The 19066-nt window shown below is 31.8% G+C and overlaps 2 pseudogenes across 1 annotated transcript; one reads left to right on the plus strand and one right to left on the minus strand.

Annotated features, from left to right (window-relative positions):
- LOC149539923 (hydroxyacylglutathione hydrolase cytoplasmic pseudogene) overlaps positions 1 to 1626 on the minus strand; it is a 17645-nt pseudogene extending 16019 nt beyond the window's left edge.
- An 8560-nt stretch (positions 1627 to 10186) lies between these two features.
- Positions 10187 to 16235, plus strand: LOC149539924 (large ribosomal subunit protein uL11 pseudogene; annotated as a pseudogene). Its single transcript, XR_016356320.1, has 2 exons — positions 10187 to 10767; positions 15957 to 16235. The product of XR_016356320.1 is annotated as a large ribosomal subunit protein uL11 pseudogene (transcript).
- The last annotated feature ends 2831 nt before the right edge of the window (positions 16236 to 19066 follow it).

Consider the following 19066-nt stretch of genomic DNA (forward strand, 5'->3'; position numbering starts at 1 on the left):
TAGTAATTGACAAATTTATGATGTCCTATTGTTATATGTTGCAGATTGTGTTAAAGAGTGAAGAGGACAAAATCCACAAAATCATGATATCAAAGGATTTCACCAAAGATGTATTCCTTTCCTATTCCACTTTGAGGAACTCCAAGTCTGAACACATTGTTATAATCTCCATTCTTTCAAAATAGTGAATAGTATGATATTCAATATATCTTGTTCATATGTCTTCATTCATATGTCTCCATTTAATGTATAAATGACAATATTTACATCATATGATCAACATAAAAATTGTACCTTTCAGTCTAAGTGCTACTTTAATTATATATGATGCTCATAACTTCTTGTTGAACTTATCATTAATAATATTGCTTGATACTACTTTGACACTTCAACATCGATAGTCCTAAATTGTCCTCTATTATATTATTTTTCTTTTAAAATTAATTCAATACACAATTTTTTATAAAATAATAAAATATAAAAATCTATTCCAACCTTGAATGCCAAAGAACACAATTAATTTGTAAGGATAGATCATGGGACTACTTGTAATCATTAAGCCGAGAGGCTTTCTATAGTGAGAGCATTCATCAATGTAAACATTTCAGCATTTTAAAAAAATTTGACGTTCATCTGATTGTTTCTGCCACGTCCAGCTCCGCTGGCAAGAATCTAAGTCGTGTGCATTTCCGTTCAACTCGTGTGCATTTCAATCATTTTTCTTCATCAAAAATATATCTGGGTCGAATTTGAACAGCTACAGGTGTAAAATAAAAGATTGTCGATTATCAACCAGTAGCATTTTACTTTTATCTGACGTCGATTACCTTTTAGAAAGAAAACGTATTCACCCACATTCTATGAAGTGCTACATTTGTAAACAACAAATGTTAATTAAATTAAATTCAGCAAATGGAGGCGAACAGTTTGTTTTCGATCGATTACAAGACTGGGAAGAAAGACTAGGTTATATATATTATGATGTACCTCTATATTTGTATTGTTGAAGTGGAGCAATTGCTTGGGAAGAGGCCAAGAGTGCAGAAGTCAACAACAAACAGGTACACACTGCTTCTTTTTTTACTTATGTTTCTTTCTCAAGGATAGATTTAGTATTCAAATCTTTGTCTATGTTCCCACACTTTGAAACAATATTACACAGAGCATTCAGTTTGAAAATTGTTTTTGCATAGTCAAGGTGTTTTGTCTTTGTAAAGGAAACGAGTATAATCAAATTGAAAAGAGATAAATCTACAAGCACGCAGTTGTGTAAGGAATAGAGGATATGCTTTACAAAAGCTAGATTTCCCAATGTAGAGTGTGCACTTGACAAGAAAAAATGGGTTTAGAGTTTAAAAGGTGGAATCCCATTGATAGGCATATGCCCATTGAAAGCTAAATTTTGAGTGTAATGAAGGTCTGGAATTCATTCATAGAGATCCATCTAATCCCAGATGGTTGTCTTTTCAAACCAATTGTAGAGTGGTAGGGTAGACTAATTAAATAAAAAAACAAAAAATAAATGATCCAACGGTGTAGAGATTCAAAAGCAATAAAGTCATTGAAACCATGACAAATGACTAACGTCAAGATTCTGAACAAATTACGTCCTGCTCTGAACACCATTTTAAAGATTCAAACTTACATATTTCTATTTTTTTAGCTATATACCGAACAAAGCAAATTTACAATGAATGAGACTTAAAGAAGTACAAATTTTGAAAAATGACAATCATGATTGATCATATGCATGCAAGAAACCGAACTAAATGAAAGTTGAAACTTGAATAAACCACTTTACATAAACTAGAAGATTGTTGATCTATTGTATCAAAAAGGAAAAACCAATGGATTCCCTGACCTTCTCAGAATCCCTCAAACTAATCATGTTGAGGACCATGAAAAAACATGCTAATGCTTCCAAAAACCAGGAAAAAATCATGCCTAGCCAAGCATAGAAAGTTTCATATAGATTATATAGATTGAAGAGTACATTCAAGTTAATCTTAGATTTAGTTATTTTTTAGAAATATTTGATTTAGTTATTTTTTAGAAAGATTAGATTTAGTAATTTTTTAGAAATAGTAGATTTAGTTTTTTTTAAGAAATATTAAAATTTAGTTTTTTTTTTAGAAATAAAGAGATTAGTTTTTTTTACAGAAATCAAATAAATATGAAATATAATGAAATAGGAGCCTTTTTATTTTTAAAATCCTTTGATTTTTCAAATTTTGATTTCCATGTAAATGATTAATAAATGATGAAGTTTTAAATTTCATTTAGATATTTAAATTGATTTTTTAATAACATTATTTAGTTTTTTTTTAGAAATATTACATATGGTTCAAATTTAGATATATTTAGTAAAGTTTTGAATTTCATGTAGATATTTAATTTGATTTTTTTAAAAATTAAATTATTTAGTTTTCTTTTTTAAATTTTAAATATTAGATTTACTTCAAATTTTAATAGTTTGTCTTATAAATTAGATTTAATTTATAGTATAGTAATATATAGTATATTAATATTAAGTGTAGTGCCACTTAAGGATAGTGCTTCTAAAATAATTTTTAATTAATAATAATATATTCTTAGGCACTATGTTTAAATTATATTAATATTTTGTATATATTGTGAAAGTTAATTTTCTAAATCTTAATTTCAATTAAGTTTTCAGATAGATTTTTTCTATATTATATTTATTTTAAATAAATAAAATTTAAAGGAGTTAGTAAAATGAATAAATATTCCATTATTTGAAATTGACAATTTCAACAAAATATAAAATTTGAATAAGTAAGTACTTAATAAATTTTTTTGGACCTAAAATTATGAAATTAGTAATTCAACTAAAATGCATTAAGATCTAAGAGAAAATAGTGTAATATGGAGTAGTGCTTTTACATTCTAACATTGAAATCAATAATAGAAACACTCACTTCAATAAATTCTTACTCTTTTCAAATAGTGAACCAGTTGAATATTTTGGAATTATAATGTTTAAGGAATTTTTGTTTCTATATACTTCATCTTTAAAGGGTATGGATTCTTAGATAAAATACATGTATGTTTCTATATAATAAAATAAATATCACCATATTTCTTATACGTGATATTTGTTGTGAACATAAATTGCAAGATATTTCTCATTAATCGAAGATTTTATTCACTTTATAGCTATGAGTCTATCAACACCAAATTTTCAATCTGATGAGGAAAGGAGACAATATCAAATACAACAACGAAGAGCGTATCAAAGAGAATATCAAAGGGAATATCGAAGACGTTGGAGAAAACAAATGACAGAAGATCAAAGACAAGATCAAAGAAGGAGGAGTAATGAACTCCAAAGACAAAACTACGCCAGGCGAAGGGCACAACTTTTAGTGCAAAAATTGGAATCTGAAAATAGAGATCAACAAAATAGTAACAGAAGTTGTCGTCAAAGAACATCTGATGGAGTATCACATTCTGAGATACAAGGAAGACATCAAGTGGATTTACAGCTCAATGAGATGTATAATCAACCCTTGACTACAAATATACAATTGGATCTTCAAAATGAATTAGCAAGGATAACTGAATGTGTTCCTGAAACACCCCATCATACAACTCAAGTTGGGATAAATTTAGCTAGACAAGGTAATGTAGAAAATGCACAAAACTCAAATGGAAATCTTCGTGATAATTTCTATAGATTCCAAATGCAGTTTCGCCAAAAATTGGATAGCTTAAGAATGCCAAACATGTGTTATATTTGTCAAGAATGCTATCTAGGAATGAAAGTGTCATGCACCTCTGAAGGTCCAGTGTGTAATAGATGCCAACAAGAGAGAGGAAATAATAGATTCTCAGCTTCAAATAATATGGACCTAGGACCTCAACCAAAGGAGCTTGCAAACTTGACACAAGTTGAGGAAATGTTAATTGCACATGTCAGTCCCATATTGCAAGTGACACATGCAACTGGTGGCCAATTTAAGTACAGAGGACACACAATAAGTTTCCCACAAAATATAGATCATGTTTCAAACATATTGCCGCATACAATAGATAAGTTGCCAATTATTATTGTTCGAAGGACAGATCAACATGGGACACAATATAACTTTACTGTGAATAGAGATCGTGTATACAAAGCACTCAAATACAAAGTAGAGCATGATAAATTTTACTCTGATGTTCAAATTAATGAAAATGCTCTCAATGATCTGCCCAAAAATAGAGATGAAAATGTTTTTCATAGATTGAAGACAATGAATATGGAGTTTGATACAGATGCAAATGATATTGTTTTTCTGGGTCTAGTTACGGAGACAGATGAAGGGAATGTAATTGAGCACACAACATCAATGGCTTCAAGACCTCCTAATGCACAAAAGAAAATGGAACTTATCTGTGCATGGGTTAATAATCCTGACGCAAACCCAACATCATTGATAGATTGGCCAAGTATTGGTGTGTCACCTATTAATGAGTATGTCACATCAGGATTATTGGATATGGCATTCCCAACACTATTTCCTAATGGTACCTGTGATTGGTTAGAACCACGGTTGCGACATGTATATCTTCATGAATTTGTAAAGCATCTTGTGCGATATAGGGATCATCGTTTTGGAAAACATCCTAGATTTAGATATTTCACAAATAACATGATCATGAGACATCGTGCACAGAGTTCAACCTTTGTATTTGTAAAGAGAAACTTTAAAGACATGCCAATCACCATCAATGAGTTGCGGCAACATATGGAAACTACACCTCACTCTAGATTGGCAGATAAATTGATGTGTTTTGGTACAATGCTAAGGGGAACAAGGTCATATTGGGCAAAATCTCATGCAGAATTGACAGATTTGCTTCATCAAATTGGTTGTCCTATAATATTTTTCACATTGAGCGTAACAGATATGTATTGGCTTGATTTACATGCTCTAATGCCAGGAACAATGCCAACTGATCCACGTGAAGCTCAAAATTGGCTTAGGCAAAATATAATTGATTATCCTCACATTGTGGCACACTATATGCACTTGAGACACTCTATGTTTAGAAAAGAGATTCTAGAAAATGGAATGAATGTCAAAGATTTTTGGTGTAGATATGAATGGCAACATAGGGGGTCCCCACATGTGCATGGATTCATATGGATCGAAGGGGCACCTAATATGGAGAACATTGACTAGTCAAATGAGGATGAACGCAAAAGTGCTGAAAGATATTTTCATTCTATTGTTCATGCATGGAACCCTAGACAAGATCCTCACCAGCAAAATATACAGGTATGTTTATAAATATGTATTCTATGGTATAATTTGATATGACCTTATTTACTCATTCAGCTTATTTTGAATTGTAGCCTTTCGTGAATTTTCAACAACATCCATGTCTCAAAAACATGAGACAACTTATAGAGGTCAATCTAGATCATGACTATGAGGAGATCCTAAATTGTGTAGAAAGACACACAATTTGTAAGGAGGGTGCATGTTTGTGAAAGAAAAGGGGGCATATGGTTTGCAGGTAATCATTTCATTACATTGCGATATTTAAACCAAAATTAGAAATTGGTCACTAGTGTCACATGACTAACTACATATCTCTCTTATATTTATTATAGGTATAATGCACCTTGGCCATTAAACCTAGAGGGATCAAAATTATATGAAGACAGAGAAATAGGTGAAAAGAAATTTGAACCAGCAAAAAATGATGAAAGAGTCAACTCACATAATTGCCACATACTACAACTATGGAGAGCGAATATAGATTGGCAACCTGTTCTTTCCAAACATGTTGTGGTGAAATACATTGCCAAATATGCAGCAAAAGCAGAGAAAAGCTCATAAACATACCATCAAATGTTGATGCACCTCTCCAACATGGAAAACCCAAATGATTTAGCTGCACATGCATATAGGAAACTTCTAACTGAGACAATTATAGAAAGAGACATTGGTGCTCAAGAAACATGTCATATGCTATTAGAGCTTCCATTGGTAGAGTGTAGTAGAAGATTTGTTAATCTAAATGTCTCCCATGAGGTCTTCAAACATGTAACTATAAATAATGAAAATGGAAATGATGAAGAGAATACTGAAGAGCAAACAAAATCTTTCATTGATGGGTACAAAAGAAGGCCCCTATGTATGTAAGTCGTCACATTAATTGATGTAGCAAGATCATGGATATATAATCCTAAAAGAAGAAGAGAGAATAAATGGGAGCCAAGGGACAAAGCAACAATAGTCAGAGTCTTTCCTAGATTTGTATCTATACCTTCACACGAATCAGCTAAATGGGTTGACTTTTGTTTATCAGAATTATTGCTCTACAAGCCATTATGTGATATAGAACAAGATATTGGTCATAATGATGATGCCATCATACAAACCTGGGAGACATTTAATTACATTCCTTGGTATGTTCAACGTACTATGGTGACAAACAATGATGAAAACCCAAGTGATTCTGACACTGAAGACAATAACAATGTTTAAAGAAATACAATAGAACACGAATGAGAAATTATATCTAGGTTGCATTGTGGTCAAAACATCGAGTGCTCAGAAATAGACATGTTGGGGAGAAGAGACATTGACAAACATACAAATTGGTCTATTGATTATAAGGGAGAAGAGTACACTACTGCAGCAATCAATTTTATAGGTAATGTGAAGAATCATGGTTGTCTAATATATGATGACATTCCCCAATGCATCAACTACATGACCCTTGGTGACAAACAGAAAAAGGTAATTGACATTATTATGATACACTATCATAGAAATCAGAATGTGGAGCCATTGCTCATGATAATTCAAGGAACAACAGGCACTAGAAAGTCATATCTAATTGGTGCAATTAGTCAATCTCTTCAAAATGCAGCAATGCCCTCTCTATCTCCCCTTCTATTACTTGCACCAACAGGACTCGCAACATTCAACATAAGAGCTTCTACAGTTCATTCAAAATTAAAAATACCAATACAAGGTTTTTCTCAATTAGAAGGAACAAGACTCACCAGCTTTCAAGAAGAAATGGCACATATCAAGTATATCTTGATTGATGAAATGAGCTTCATTGGTCAAAACATGGTGGAGAACATTGACTCTCGACTTTGACAAGCATTCCCACAAAATGCAAATATTAGCTTTGGAGGTAAAAGGCTTCACTTTTCCTCATTAACAAGTGTAGCATGTATAAAATATAGACTATTATGTTACTAAAATGTAATTACAAATTAATCATTTTGACATAAATATTTTCATTTTATATTTCAGGTGTATCTCTAATTTTGGTGGGAGATTTGGGCCAGATTCCTCCAGTTGGTGACAGGCCAGCATATGACAGTAATAGAAGGGCAAAGTTGCTATGGCAAGAATTCAAGATTGTTGTTACTTTGGACAAGATATTCAAACAAGATGGGGAGAATGAGGATCAACAAAGATTTCGCCAACTTTTGATGAATGTAAGAGATGCAAACCCACAGATTGATGATTGGAGGTTGCTAATGAAAAGAACCCCTATCAACATAAATCTTCCAACAAATTTACAGTTTGAAAATTTTGTCCATCTATTCTCAACAAATGAAAATGTTCATAGTCATAATAAAAAAATGTTGCATTAGTGTTGCAACAAAAGCAGGACATGGTAATGCATTGGAAGATTATTCAAATGATGAGCTTGATCTGGAATTGCTACTTTGTAAGGATGCAAGGGTCATGCTAACTTCTAATCTATGGGTACAAGCAGGTCTTGTAAATGGATCTTTGGGGTATGTTCGAAATATAGTCTACAAACAAGGAAGCGCTCCACCTGAACCTCCAACATATGTGATGGTTGAGTTTGACAACTATTCTGGACGACCATTTGAAGACCATCATCCAAAAACAATTCCAATAACACCAATACAGAAGGGTACAACACTTCAATTGCCTTTAAGATTGGCATGGGCATTGACTATACATAAATCTCAGGGTTTAACTTTTCCAAAAGCGACAATTGATATAGGACCAAGAGAAAGAACAAGATTGACATTTGTGGCAATTTCTCGTGTTAAATCTTTACAGTGTCTAAGAATAATGCCTCCATTCATGTATGATCGCTATGAGAAAATGAAAAAGGGTAGACAAGTTGCCAAGCACAAGGATGAAGAAAATAAACTTAAGTTGTTGGAAGAGAATTGATGTAATATTTTTATTTTTAATACTCTGTCCAATGCAATTACAATTTTGATTTGCCACTTTAATATTTTGTAATTTTATTATATTTACTATACTATTGTATGATTGTACTATTTAAATAAAGTTTTCATTTACTTGTATACTACTACAAATCACATTTCAAATGTTTCAAATACATGTTTTCACATCCATAAATATATAAATAGACTTTTAATATACCCTTGTAATTTGTTTTTAGTATCCTTACATTAAAGAAAATGATCACTTATTTTCTTATGCCTTTATAAGTTTGTATCACACTATGTCAAATTTTTTTTTCAAGACAAAAAATACTAACATTTAAAAAATGTGTGTCAAAATATGAATTTGATTAAATATATTTTATGTTTATTTCATGTAAAATACCCTAGTTTAAATATTATGGTTACTATCCTTGATTCAACATTTCTTTCCTTTTTGAAAAAAAATAAAATTCTTTATCATGTTTTAATGATATAATTTTTTTTCATAATTTCCATGCAGCTTACGAAGATGTCAGACAAATTACGTTTGGAATGGGCTTACTGGTGGTTATGAGACTTTCATCATAGATTTCCACAAAATGTCATCCTTCGTATAGAGGAGTTGAGTGTTCGGTATTGGATAAGGGATAGAATGATCAATCGAATTATAAACAATGGACCAAGGAACAATCAATTAAAATTTTATAACTATGCTCTGTAATTCAACTTCCATAATGCCACAAAAGTGAAGATGAACTTAGATGTCAAATTTCATCACCTACAAATTGAGGTTGTAGACTTTTGCAGATGGCTAGACACTTTGTATCGTGAGAACCGTGATCTTTATCTTGCAGGATGTATTTATCAAATTATCATTGCCCCAACAATAAATTTCAGGAAGCACACTCTCTCTGATGAGCTCAGTATAAAGTTTATGAAATTTCTTAAAGGAGAATCTAAAATTAGCTATCACAAGGGTCCACTCAAAGAATGGTTGATAGCTACTCTTAATTTTGGTTACACAACCACATTCACAATACATCAAGTCATTCCATCTTTCAGGTTGTTGCATGCAAATTATGGCATACCTACATTATTTCACGTAAAGTCTACTCTATCAATTAAAGTACGAAAAATTCTTCATGGAAATGTAGAGTTATTGCTAGTCCATTCATGGTTGAGAAAGTAAAAATATTCTACATATTATTTATCAACGTATTGTCAACATTTTGAACAATACTATTTTTTATTATACCCAATTTTATAATAGCTATTAAATATTACATTATTAAGTTTTGTGATGGACTATGTCATCATTTCTTTCAATGATTATTAAGTATTTTTTTATTACACATGTTTGTAGAAAAATTTCTATATTGCTTCAATATACCTCAATTGTTTAATTATTAAGTTTTTTGATGGACTATGTCATCATTTCTTTCAATGATTACACATATTTGTACAAAAATTTCTATATTGCTTCAATGTGCTTCAATTGTTTAGCAATACAATGTATAGCATTTCTTCGCTTTTTATAACATTAAATAAATATCTATATGATTTTAAAATATCATTTAAAAAAATAATGTCTTTCATTTTGCATCGCGAGTGCTACTAGCTTATATATATATATATATATATATATATATATATATATATATATATATATATATAAGCGCTAGTCATAGATGCAAGCAAAATAAATCTATTGAATAATTTTTTTTGCAATTAATTTTAATTTAACATATTTTGAGAGAATAAAAACCTCTCTCTTTTGGTTTGCATCTCTTGCCCTTCATCCTGATGATGGATACGTAGTGTGATTAAAAACGTTAATGGTAAAAATCTTAACACAATCAAATCCAGAAACAAATCACTCATAAAAAAACCTTACAAACCCTAAATGGAACACACCAATTAATTAAAAAAAAATAAAACCCTAAATGGAACAGCGTTATAGTCAGGATATAAGCATCCAGAGGAGGTGCGCAAGACAGGCAAAATAGTGGGTTTTGGTAGGGTTTTTTTTACAGTTCTGGTATCAGCAAAAATGCCGCCAAAGTTTGATCCCTCCCAAGTTGTAGAAGTGTTTGTAAGAGTAACTGGAGGGGAGGTAGGAGCGGCCTCTTCTTTGGCCCCCAAAATCGGGCCCTTGGGTTTGTCACCAAAGAAAATCGGTGAAGATATAGCAAAGGAAACGGCGAGAGACTGGAAAGGATTAAGAGTTACTGTCAAACTTACTGTCCAAAATCGTCAGGCGAAAGTTGCAGTGGTTCCGAGCGCTGCAGCTCTAGTCATCAAGGCGTTGAAAGAGCCTGAACGGGATAGGAAAAAGACCAAAAACATTAAGCATACCGGGAACATCTCACTGGATGATGTTATAGAAATTGCAAAGGTAATGAGGCCCAGATCTATGGCCAAAGCTCTCGCGGGAACAGTCAAGGAGATTTTGGGTACGTGTGTGTCCGTTGGCTGCACCGTTGATGGCAAGGACCCCAAGGATCTCCAAGTGGAGATCGATGAGGGAGAGGTTGAAATTCCGGAAGATTGACTTTAACGGAGCTATTTTGATCTGGGTTAGTTTTGTTGTTAGTTTTATTATTTAAATAGGTCTTATTGGTACTTTTAAGATTTCCGAAATCTGTACGAGTTTGCTAGCAGAACAATGATTTATAATTTGGGTCTTGGTTTCTTCTTCTTATTAAGATTAATCTGAATTCTTTAACATTGTTTCATTTTAACATGGTTTTATTCTTTTGCACTCATCTTTGTTATGATAGTGCAGCTTTTATGATTACACGGTCTTTTGATACTAATAACTGTAGTGTTGTTTGTAGTATTTTACCATTTGCTCATTAAGTTTGAGAAACCAATTTGATGAGTACTATGATGCCTAGTTGTTAGACTGATACATTGTTTCAAAGATTGCTGTGAGTTTGTTTTTTCAAGCAATTCTCGGTGAAGTCAATTGTCTGGAGTTCCATGGTTGGTCCTTGACCTTCACCATGAAACTTAGGAGGTGTATAACTCATAGATTCGTTTTAAGGAGCATGAAAGTTGTTATTTAAATGGTGGGCATGTTGGAAGCATCTTCGATCAATCGAGGACTAACTATTTGCTATGTTCATCCCATTCCACATGTTTCACAAAGTCCAAGTTATGAGAACCAAAAAATAATAAAAAAGAAGGGCTTTAAACTGCCAATTTGTTCTGCATCAACACTTCCCATGTCCAACTGCTATTATTTAAATTTCTTGGGGAGCCCAACAATTATCACAGATCTGAAAATGATGATGTTAACAGTCAAACACACATCACGCAGGACAAAATTTCTGCAATGTCTATTCTTGGCATGTTACTTGTTAAGACATATAGCAAGTTAAACCTTAGAAGGCTTGCATTCAATTTAATTGTTCACATTATACATTCCTCAGGTAAAATATATGACAAGGAAAATAACTCAAAAGAACTTGGGGTTCATTAAAACTTTTGAGAAACTTGTAAGTTATATGAATAATTGTAGAATTGGTTCATAATCAAATTTTAAGTATATTGTGCCAAGTTCTGACTCAGTTGTTGATCCTCCAGCGTGTGAAATTTGCATCAGTTGCTGATCCTTCAGCTTGTAAAATTTCATCAGTTGTAGATCCTCCACCTTGTAAAATTTTCATCAATTTTAACTAATGTAATGACTTTTGCACATAAATTTTGAGACAATTGTAGACTAAATTATTGCTTGTGTCTTTGAAGAAATATAGAGGTATAGTGTTACCAGACTGCTTCTTTTTCATATTATAGACTGTGTGTGTAAAAGAATGTATTTTGGAGACCATCCTGAAAAACTGAACTAATAAGACATAATGGAGAAGTTAAAACTTTGTTGAACATAGTAGAGGAAACATTGCCTTTCTTTTGCTGTGCAGAACATATTTTTTCTGGAAAGCTAAGCTCCAGTAATCAAAATCTCATTATTGCTCTGTGGGATCATCTGTAATGTCCCTTTTAAAATTAAGTAGCTTACACGGACACTATCATTGTTTTCTTTATATGGATATAGAGGAACTAGATTGTCGATCCTTTGGCCTTCTCACTATGCAGTTTTTATGATAGTTATTTGACTACTCAAAACATTTGCTGGGAAAGAAAGTAAGCTAATGATTTAGAAAGTGCCTTAAACTCAGCCCCCATTTGATGGACATGGACAAAATAACATGGAAAAGTCGCCATCATGAATTCCTCTTTATTTTTTAATTGCAGGAAGTCTAGTAATGTAGAAAAAATAGCACTGTCGGAGGTGGTAAGGAGCATAAACAAGTGGGCAGAACCACTGGCCAAGTGAACTGTCATTAATGTATGGTCTCATTTAAATTAGCGAGAGAGTTTAGCCTTCTATTCAATAAATTCCAGAATCCAAACCATCTATTTATTCTCTAAATCTATCCTAACCTTGTCTTCACGTATCTCATGGAGATGGTTTTGATGCCCTTGGTATCGATTATTTAGTCACCTAGGATATGACTTCGAGAGAGTTGAAACTTTAAATTAGTATACTATTAATCATCTATCACTTAATGAGCACTATTGAGTGTACATATTGTTGAACTATGTAGCTCCAGAAGAACTTTTTTGTTTTATGTTCTGCATGTGCTGATTATCCCTGCCTACAAATACTGAGTGTTGTGGTATTTTCTGCACTCAAGTTATACTTATGTATGCTACGTGGAGGATGTTATGACTATGCTTTGTCATTGCAGCTGTATGTGTAAGTTTTAATGGAGCAGATGAACTTAATAAACATATCTACAAAAACTTAATAAACATAACACGGACATGTTGCATTCACCATTGTGAGATTGTGGTGCCATTCTTGGCATCATATTTTGCTGCTTTTGATATTGGTGATCGTCCGATTATGGAACCGTCTCTACAGGCTGTTACCATCAATGCCTTCCACTTTGCCGTTGCTTTAAATATTGATTATTATTTCCAGTATGGTAACTGTTGTTAGTTGCTTATTTGCCTTCGTAACCATTGTTCCATAGTTTATTTGAGACATCTATCATCCTCAATGGCACTGCCAGATGTCATTCTTCCTTTATGAGATGGCCATTCTATTCTGTTCGCTCGCTTGCCTGAGCAGAGTTTATCTTCGATAGAATGATTTATAGACTGCTTCAGCCTTGTGGACATTATTAAATTCTTTCATTCATTCAATCATATAATGAGAATCAAAAAGTGAGGGTACACATGTTATTGTTCTAAAGTTTTGAACGCTCTGATACTTTGTGTGAAAGTCATATATGCGGATTTGCTGCTTTGCTATATCTGTCAGCGAAAGAGCAGATTATATTGATGTTTGATTTTTTGCTGTGTATGCACAATAAGCTTTGTCCGAAGGCTTGAATATCTGGTGTGAGTATGCTCTGTTGTATTTGATATCTAGTGTATCATAACCTGAGTGTTGTCAGGCACAGAGCGTTTGTAAATTTGTTTCAAGGATTTCAGTAAAGGATATATTTATTGGGCGTGGCTGTGTTTTTCCCTTGAGTAGGAGGATTTTCCCAAGGTAAATATTGGTGTCATCTGTTTGAATATACTTTTTGAATTTCTGTTTATTACATGAGATGCTATCCTGGTTCGAAATCTCAACACATGATAGGGTAAAACTTTGGGAAATTTAAGTTGGCAAGGTTTTAATATAGCATTATAACTTGAGTCATGAATGAGATAGTTTGGAGTGCTTTCAACCTTATAACCTCAGATATTAGTTATTTTGATTTTGTTACGCATGAGAAAAATAGTATCAGGTGACAAAATGGGGTAAAATACTAAAATGAATTAGATGATATGTGCTCCACAACATTGGTCTCAATTTCACACTTGCAAGTCAAGTGAAATAATACACAAAGTTTGGACTGTAGAAGTTTGTTTGCCTGACTATTTGTCAATCATATCTAATTAACTTTACTAAGATTGACCAGGATAATCAAGTCTTGAAAATAAAATTTCATCATAGACACCACAATGAAGTTAGAGCAAATGAAAGCATAAAACAAGAATTGGCCCAAGCATTTAACCTTCATGATGTCTGAGCTTTACTACTTGATGTGGATGGATGGTAAACAAGAATAGAATGTTGCTTGCAGAGACCCCAGTTTGGCAACACGTACAAGCACCTCCACACTGAAAATACCTTTGAAATAAGATCTATATAGGTTTTTAGCTCTTGATATTGATGGGTTGAGATAATGTTTTAGCTTAGATGGATTAGATTTGTTTGCATGGACAGGCAATTTAGCCATGAGACAAAAGGATGGATGGGGTTTTGGTCACAAAAAATTGTCTCCTGTCTAGGTCGTTACAGGAAAATGTTTATTTAAGGTTCAGATCTTAGGGTTTTTATTTGTTGTGTTGCTAAGATCGACTTAAGTGCTAACTTCTATTTTGGTTTAGTCTGGATGTTGCTAACAACCAAGCTCTTATGAGTACATTTATAGAACTGCAACATACTGGGATGCGGCTGTCACTTGTGAGTGGGACTTCTGATGTGGACTGGTTGTCCTTGAGTAATGCACAGGATAACCTCTGCTACAGTTGTAATTCATACAAGGCTAGGGTTTTGGCAACCGTGAAGCGGGACTGGCATTAAGTGGTTGTGATCGATATTTTTCTTTTTGATTTTTCTGGTTGTTTTGTTTTCTGTGGACTGGTGCGCTTTAAGGAATAATGGAGAAAATCATGGTATTACTCCAAGGCTCAGGCAAATCCTTGGTGAAAATTTTCTGTTACATTTTTCTATGGAGGTGACATTTTTTTGTCAAAATTTGTGCAGTGAAGTCTGGGCAGACTACCTGTCTGGCTCTATTTCTTGTGGCTCAGATCTAAAGTCCTATGTAGTTCAATGTTGGTAAGACTGGAAAAATTTGTGCAGCGTACTTTGTACAGGCTAATGCATCCATTTCTCGTAGCTCAGATCTAAGGTGTATGTAGTTTGATATTTGTAGTCTTAACAAGGTGCTTCTAAGATTTTATTCTCTGTATGATGCGAATTTCTCCTTATTTGATAGGCGAATTTAAGGGGATAATAGATTTATTTTTGGGACCACATATGTTAGATCTTATTTCGAGTATTTCTTCTGTCGGCAGAAGTGATATTTCATAATAATAGGAGTTCCAGAAATTATGTTAAACTGCGTTCCAGAAATCATATCAAGTAAACTTGAAGGCAGATTGTAGAATCTTCAATGTAATTCTTATTCTCTATGTATTGATTACAACTCCTCTTGTGCTTGGATTTGCAAATGCATTTACCCATTACATTAGGTCTCGACTCTGTCACCAGTGGATTAAGATGCATTTGAAAAAAGTGGCTGGTTTATAATGCCATACAAGAACATTAATATTCTATCTCATTTTGGATTGTTATTCTGAGTTGATAAATTTGAAATTAAAACTATAAAGCATGTCAAAATGTCTTTCTGGTGAAAACACTAGCAGTAGGAATATAGAGGTACGAAGGAAATTCAAAGTAGCGTCAATAGAGTTAATCCCGACTTGCAACTTCAATCAGAGAATCAAAATAGCGTCAGGAATCATGCCATTTAAAGCTATGTATAATGGAGCATCATTTATTCTGCAATCTACGCTGGTGTGTAATTGTTGTAGCTAGAGGTTAATTATTGGGATGCTATCATCACCAGATATGTTTGTTCTTGGATTCATCCTGTTACCCATGCTCATGGAGTGCTGGATGACATAAATGTAGGTGGTTCGTGACGTGGAAAAGTTGATTCCTATTGGAGATGGGATTACTCAGCGAAGATTGAATTATACAGGGACAATGTTACTTGATGTGATTTTATTATGGACTTGAGCGTGAATGGTGATTATAATGTCGTCACCTCATTTTTATATCAAAATTACTTTTCATGGTTCTATTTTGTTATTGTAATAAAACCTTAATTTTCAATTGTCATCAGATTTGTTACAATACTATCTACTGTTCATCTTTAAACATGAAAGGAGTGCTTAAAAGTTTTGATCATTTATGTTTCTGTTGTGCTGTTGGCATTGTCTTCTTATCATTATGGTGAATATTTTTTTGTTAAATACACATTTTTAAGTTTCGAGATAATTTCAATGAGTTGATTTTTTTCCGTTATGGTTAGATGAGCAAACTGAACCTGTGGCAGTAAGCAACTCGCCCGGAAAACTGAACCTTTTTTTTTTGTTTTGTAAAAGGTGATAGTCTTTTTTGCTGATATTTTTATAATGAGATTCTGTGTCAAAGTTCCTACTTATAGTTAAAGAGAAAAGAGAAAGGAAAATAGAAATTTAAATAGAAAATAGAAATAAAAAAAAAAGATTGAGATGAGAAAATGGAAAGCAGTTTTTTAAAGATTTTTATTCATTATATTTAACAAAAGAAATGTTATATTCTTTGCATGCAACCTATTGCAACATTTTTGATTATGTCTTATGTCTAAATATTCACAATTTTAATTTTTTAAAAATATTTAAAAATTAATTAAATTATTTAAATATTTAAAAATATTTTCTTTCTTAAAATATAAAGTTCTATATATCCAATTAGGTTTGAAAATATTTAAAAATTAATTAAATTAATTAAATATTTGATAATAATAATTTAAAAAAAATAAATTTAAAGTTCTATATATCTAATTATGTTTGAAAAATACAAATATCGCTGCATCTTATGGTTAATTGAGAAATATTTTACAAATTAAACTCTACATATTAAGCACAATAGATAATAAAATTAGTTTTTAAAATATATATATTTTTAAAACAAATTATATTATTAATAGTTTTAAATTTAAAGAAACAAATTGATTATATTCTTATCTAAACAAATTATATTTTTTAATAATTTGTAATTTAAAGAAACAAATTGATTATATTTTTATGTAAACAAATTGATTATATTTTTATGTAAACAAATCATATTATTAATAATTTTCAATTTAAATAACATAACATTTATTCAAAAATTTAAAGTAGATTAATAATTATTATTTATTTTAATTTAATTTATCAAATGTTTTTTAAAAATATATTCTTATATAAATGAATTGTAGTATTAATAATTACTAATTTAAATAACAATATTTACAAAATTATTTAAATAGATTAATAAAAATTATTTATTTAAATTCAATTTATAAAAAATTAATAAGAGATAAAAATATAATATTGAAAAATCTCTAACATTGACTAAAGTTATATAATTTAAAATATAATCTTATGTGAACAAATTAGATTATTAATAATTTTTATTTTAAATAACATAATATGTATTAATTTTTTTTTAGTAAATTAATAAATACTATTTATTTAAATTTAATTTATCAAATATGAAAAAAAAATCATTTATAAAAAACCATCAAAAAATGTATTATAAAAAAAAATAAGAGATAAAATATTATCTCTAACAAATATTCTATTGACTAAATAAATTATAGAAATTAAAAAATAATATTTAAAGAAAAAAGTAAATTAATATAAAAGATAAATTAAAATTATAAATAGAGATTACAATATCTGTGAAGTAATTATTTCCTTAGATAAATAGAAAAAGTAAAAAAACCAATAGTTAAAAGTGTAGATAACAAGTAATAATTGAGTGTAGATAACAAGCAATACCCCCTCGGGGGGTATTGCTACCATGTGGAACTTTGGATTTGAGTTATGGAAAGATAACTTTTTTTTAATAACTGAGTTCCAAATTAGCAATCAAAGATGGGGGATTATCAATATATATGCTTCTAATAATAAGATAGGAAGAAAGCCCCTATGGGTTAGGTGAGTTGGTTTGAGGTTTGTGGGTGATCCCCATGGTCTCGGGTTCGACTCTGTTGCTCGTCATTACCCCACCACAGAAACTTGGGGGAAGTGATGATTATCCCGTGGTCAAAGGGATTAGTCTCGCTCCAAGCTTGCCTCGCAAAGAGAACTCGCTGGGCGTGGATCGTGGGGATACCCTCTGAGACCAAAAAAAAAAAAAAAGATAGGAAGAAAAGAAACCTACGGAAAACTAGAAAAGATAATGGACACTATGAAGGAAAAACAATGTGTATGGGAGATTTTAATACTCCTGTTTACAATTCAGAAAAGTTAGGGGGAAATAGAGACTGTCTTGAAAGCTTGCAAGATCTTCATTACTTTATGGCAAAAATGGATTTGATTGATGTAGACTTGCGAGGAAACCTATTCACTTGGACTAACAATAGAAAAGGAAGTGATCTCATTCAAGTAAGACTGGATAGATTGATGGTGACGAGGAACTGGAATAGGCTGAATGATTCCTTTTTGGAGAACCTTACAAGAACTGCTTTTGACCATTCCCCTTTAATCTTTCACTGGGAAGACGGAATAAAAGGAGGTCCGAAATCTTTTAGGTATGAAATAATGTGGGAATCCCACCCGAAATTCAAGGATAGAATACAAGAATGGTGGAATATAAGGATAGATGGTACAACAATGTACAGACTAACCCAAAAATTAGATAATATAAGGAGAAATGTTAAGGGCTGTGCTAAGAATTCCTTTGGAGATTTGTTTAAAGCCAAACGAGAGGTAGAAGAGAAACTTAAAAAATTGCAAGGGGATATTGTTGAGGGTAATGATTTAGAAGAAGCTACACAAGAAGAAGAAGAGTACATAAAAAAATGGAAGGATATAATTTTGAGAGATGAAATATTTTGGAAGCAAAGATTGAGAGTACAATGGTTAATTGAAGGTGACAAAAACACTACATTCTTCCACAGATTAGCCTCAAACCATAAAAAAAGAAACAAGATCAACAGGTTGGAAGGAGAAGGGGGAGGAGAATATAAGGATCAGGAGGAGATGGGA

This window comes from Cupressus sempervirens, chromosome 9 (assembly GCF_028749045.1).
Source record: "Cupressus sempervirens isolate cs-2001-9-10 chromosome 9, ASM2874904v1, whole genome shotgun sequence".
In the NCBI taxonomy this organism is placed as follows: domain Eukaryota; kingdom Viridiplantae; phylum Streptophyta; class Pinopsida; order Cupressales; family Cupressaceae; genus Cupressus; species Cupressus sempervirens.